This window comes from Montipora foliosa, chromosome 1 (assembly GCF_036669935.1).
Source record: "Montipora foliosa isolate CH-2021 chromosome 1, ASM3666993v2, whole genome shotgun sequence".
NCBI lineage: Eukaryota > Metazoa > Cnidaria > Anthozoa > Scleractinia > Acroporidae > Montipora > Montipora foliosa.
Window position 1 is genome coordinate 52,995,953 of NC_090869.1, and position 5,000 is coordinate 53,000,952.

At 37.5% G+C, this 5,000-nt stretch overlaps 1 protein-coding gene and 2 pseudogenes across 2 annotated transcripts in view; 2 read left to right on the forward strand and 1 right to left on the reverse strand.

Moving 5' to 3' along the window:
• Positions 1–71, forward strand: part of LOC137996506 (uncharacterized) — a 1,578-nt pseudogene extending 1,507 nt beyond the window's left edge.
• The window catches only part of LOC137971185 (uncharacterized), a 225,030-nt pseudogene that overhangs the window by 157,190 nt on the left and 62,840 nt on the right, over positions 1–5,000 (reverse strand).
• Positions 1,419–5,000, forward strand: part of LOC138001074 (histamine H2 receptor-like) — a 10,691-nt gene continuing 7,109 nt past the window's right edge. Inside the window, exons 1-2 of one of the 2 annotated variants that reach the window (XM_068847748.1) lie at positions 1,419–1,500; positions 2,756–2,846. The gene's annotated coding sequence lies outside the window, so the exon portion shown is untranslated. Of the gene's footprint in view, positions 1,501–2,425; positions 2,501–2,755; positions 2,847–5,000 lie in introns of those variants that run through there. The other variant, XM_068847745.1, reaches the window with a different exon arrangement.

The window sequence follows — 5,000 nt, forward strand, 5'->3', positions numbered from 1 at the left end:
GGAGATCTGAAAAATGAAACTGATTGTTATAGAGAAGATATGACATGCAAAGTGTTTTTCTCAAAGGTTAGAGTATAAGATGGAACGATGAAAGCCGTTCAATCAAAGAGAAGAGGCAGAACATTACGATTCAGTCTTAGGCGGAGAAGAACTAGTACTGTAATCTAAAGGCCAAGGGCAGTAACATGCTGTTATTATTATTATTATTATTATTATTATTATTATTATTTTGTTTTTATTTTCTATTTTTTTGCGCAAGCGGGCGGAATTCTGCGAATCCTTCAATCTTATTGGCTCTGGGAGCGGGCGGAATTTTTCTATCCCGCCAACCCGGCGTGTGTAATGACCTTAAATTTCCATTTTTTGACACCGAATCCGTTTACATACAGAAGTAAGTGTTTCAAAACAGATTTTTTTTTAGGCAAGAGGCATGGAAATAGAATTCAAATAAATATATTTCTCTTTGAAACGTTCAGTTTGTAAGTCGCTTACTGCATTCGCTGTCAAGCGCGGTGCGAGTCAATTTACTAGCTAAGGGTCGGTGCGTATAGCGAAAAACTGTGACCGAGGTCTTGAAAAGGCTGCCCTCGGTCCGCGGCGTCGGGCAGCATTTTCAAGACCTCGGTCACAGGTTTTCGCTATACGGACCTACCAGCTGGCAAATAACATATATTTCTTATCCGGACAAAGCGCTGCAGACGAACAGCTATTTCTTCTGGATCCAATTGTTCCTGTTATGGATCCTTCAGCTAAAAGAGAAAAAAAGGAAAGACGTTCGTAAATCATAGTTGATATATGGAGATGGTTATGAAAGTTTGTTTTATGTTTTCGTTCGCTGTTTTGGCCCTGACCATGCACAAACCAAACCCCTTTCCTAAAAGACAGCGATTCAAAAGTTTTGATTAATTTATTCAAACTCATTTGTGAACCCGGAGAGGACAAAAGATGTGCATGGTCACCGCCAAGTTAACATAAACGGCGACAGTACTGTTATATTTTTTAAGTTTTCGGGGTTTCATAATTAGAATGTAATCAGTATTTGTTTGTGACTGACTGACGCGTCCACAATAAACTTTCACATTGAAACTCGGGCGGCTTGTGTAGTGTTTAATAAAATCTACGAGTCCTCAGCTTCTACGTTCGCTATAAATGATCAACTGAAAGGTTTGAAGTGAAAACGAAGGAGCGGTTAGTAAATAATCAGGGGCTAGTTTTGTTTGCTGAGTTGAGTGTGTTGCTAGCAGAAGATCATATGCAAATTTCCTTCTGGTTTGATAATAAACCTTTTGAAAATGCTTCTTTGTTTAAGTTTTTTTTATGATTGCGGCGTGATAAAAGGAAGTTTTGCGCGGACTAAAAACGTCCTTGAGCGATTTTTCCTTCCTGTGAGATACAATCGGTTGCTGTTTAAAGATATGCGCAAGTCTAGGTTGCTGTTGGATGATGTGCCAGTGTTTCATGGGAATCTTTTGAAGATTCGGTGTAGCCGGGTTATAAGTGGTAACAAACGGTGAAATGTCGTTCGTGTTATTTCGGAATATATCTCTCCCAACTAGTCGTCAATATAATGTGGTATTGCCTTCTCTAGTTTTGACTGTTTCTCAAAGTGCCGACTGCCCTCCAGAAAAATTGATGTTTTGGGTAGCATCGCTCTTCAAGGCGGGCTATATTTTCAAACAAGTTTTATATATGGCGTGACAAGTTTTATATTTGGTAGCAAGTTTTATGTATAAGTTATGATGTTTTATTTAAAGAGCGATAAGTTATTTTCGATAAAATTAAACGGCGTTCCATATCTCCTTGATAAAAAGCAGTGAAATGAGTGTATTGGATGGTTTCAGTTGGCTTGTGATATGTCTTATTAGTATAAATACACAGGTGATTATACAAAATCGCGCGCTCTCATTGGCTCCCTATCTCGGATTATCAGCTGATAATCACCTCGACGGACAAAATGGCTGCCAGTAGTCGTTTTGCCACTGTAAATGAAGATGATTTCGCGTTGAAATGTTTTTTTTTTCTCTTTTTTGAAATAACCACCTGTGTATTTATACTAAAACAATTATTCGCCTCAGGCTCAGTGATTATCGGTGAATATTCACCTCGACTTCGTCTCGGTGAATATTCACCGATAATCACTTCGCCTTCGGCGAATAATTGTTAAATATTGTAAATAATTTCTTTTTCGAGTCATTCTCCTTGTGCACTGTTGTGTCTAGGAAAGTGTTCTCCTTCTGTGTCAATTTTATAGCTGGGTACGTAATGAACAGGTTGAGTTTCTGTTTCATGACTTACGTTCCATAGTGAGAAAACGTCATCAATGAAACGTTTCCATATTGGTGGTTTAACTTTGCTCTGTCTTAGCATTATTTTCACATTTCAGATGTAGGATTTTCACAACTCGGATGTCGGATTTTTACAACTCGGATTTCCTTTTTTTCACAAGTCTGATGTCGGATATTTACAACTCGGATGGCACCTACAAGCATTAAAAGCTTCAGTAGGGAGCACGCTATCTTCAGCTGTTCTTTCTCTAAACCATTTTACACCTTTTTCTCTTTTTGTCCGTCTATTTGCATAATTATAAACTGGGCCTGAAAAAAACATCAAATTGTGATGCCAGCTGTAAATGAAAAGCAAAGAATCGATCTTCGTCGTGTATATGGAACGGCTATGCGAAATCCAGTAAGCCGATCCATGGTAACCTTTTCTTACTTCTGATAGAATTTTTTTCTGTATGTTTGCCTTTTTGCAGTTTCTTTTCTTGCAAGGAGCATTGGACAGAGTCGTTCACACTTGACAATCGAAAAACGCTCAACGGCTCAGTGAAGTTTGTTCAAGAAACGGTGAGTATAAGTTTTCAGACAAAGGGAACTTAACTGACCTGATCAGTTCTTTAATTATAGTAAGTGAAAAGGCTTCCCTTGTTTGAAGAAGTATAGTAAAGTAAAAAACATTTACTTGTAACCAGTAGTATTAAAAGCTTTTAGCTTTATGGTGGGGCAGATTATGAGGAGTGAGGGTTCCAAAAACATAACGGCGTTATGAAAGACAACTGGCCGAAGAGAACCAGTTGGTTATTTACAAAAGGTGATGAGAGTTAAATCCGGAATCACCGAACGAAAACGTAGTCGATTGTTGAAACGGGAGCACCCGTACCAGGCAACACTGTCTGTTCTGGTGACAGAAGACACCTCTTGGAGTTTGCACGACACAATAATTCAAGCCTTGTGGTACTAAGCCTTTCGCAAATTGCTTCGTTTGTTTGGTGGATGTCGGAAACGGCACCATTCGCTCTGTCAGTTATTTTTTCATCTCACTGCAATGAAAATAACATTCCTCGTTTTCGCCTTTTTTTGTTGCGTTACCCAAGTCATTTTCAAAAGGACGCATTTCGTGGTATCTGCTGTTCGGCTAACATTTCTGTATGGGCGCTGAACTGAGATAAATGCCGTGGAACATATGCGTTCGGATATTCTACAAACACAAGAGAGCGAAAAACTGTGTTAGCATTATGTAGGCTGGCTAAGGTATGCCAAAACTATTCTAATTTTAAGTGATATAGAATAAAGAAGAATGGATCACGCTTGTTTTCTAGAGTACTACAAAGCTGATTAAACAAACGGTTTGGAGAAAACAACCCGATCATGTAGATTTTATTCCAGTAATTTTAAAGCACGTCTAAGCCATCTTAATTGAATCGGTGGTCAAATTTCAATCAATCATCTGTCAACAAATTTTACTAATTTCTGACTTACTACAATTTTTTTTATTTTTTGATGTTTCATGTTCGTACTTTCTACCAACATGTACTCTTTTTTTAAATCTCAGCCTCAATACTGTAAAAGAAAAAGGTTCTTACCAAAAAAAAAAAGTGTATGTCAACTGCACGTGCACTATCAATACAAAAAACTGCTACCCAGTTTGAACTTTCTGCCAAAATAACACCTGGTGAACTTGACGGACATCTTTTAATTAGCTATTTAACGTTTATTCCATGAACGCCCGTTGGATATGAGATGGTAAATAGCCTCGTTGGCTATTTCCAGTCTCATATCCAACAAGAGTGAATGGAATAATTGTTTTATTAAATTCCTTAAACTCCAAAAATTTGGAAGTACTAAATACGAGCGGGGAAAGCGAGAAAATCCGAGCGAAATCGAAAAAAACTTGATGAAGATGCGATGTTGTCAATACCTTGTGGTTAGACAGACGTAGGCTCATCACAAAAACATTTCTTGCCTTTTCGCGTACTTCTAAACGTCGGAATTGATCCAAGCTTTCCAGAAATAAAGTTTTTTTTTCTTTTTTGGTTTTATTCAGAGAGAAATTTCGCTTTCCGGGGAATAAATTTTAGCTTAGCGACGCTTAGCGCAATCATTTACTATATAATGTCAAACTAAAGTATATGAGCTGATAACCGAGATCAGAGCTCGCGAAATGCATTATCCGAGGTTGAGAATTTAATAATACTTGTTAATCCGGTCAAAAAAGTTCATGAAAGTTCATTATTCTCTTGAGCTTCTAGTCTCAAAGTAAAAAAAAAAAAAATGTTTTTCCGTTTTCGCATTCGCGTCACCATTAATATCCTAACCTTAAGACGTTCCAAAAAATTGGTCGAAAGTCATTTCAGCGCAATATGAAAAATAATTGATATATACTCACCCAGTGATCTTGGTGTTTCAAGCAATCTGATTGCTTCGCTAATTGAGCATTATTCACTCCCTACCGAGTGAATAATGCGTGATCCAAACACAACAAAATGGCCAATGTAAACTCGCCAGTATTTCTGAATCGGAAATATTGAAATTAGAAGATGATGCTGTTAAGAATGATGATGATGATGTTAGGAATACAAAGAGGGCCACAACATTTGGCCTGAAAGTTCATACTTTTGCCAACCAGTGTTTGACTTCGTTTTTCCAGATAATTATTGCTAAAGAAAATTAAACAAAACGTTCCTAGCAGAACGAATTTGTCACTGAAATCGAGGAATTAAA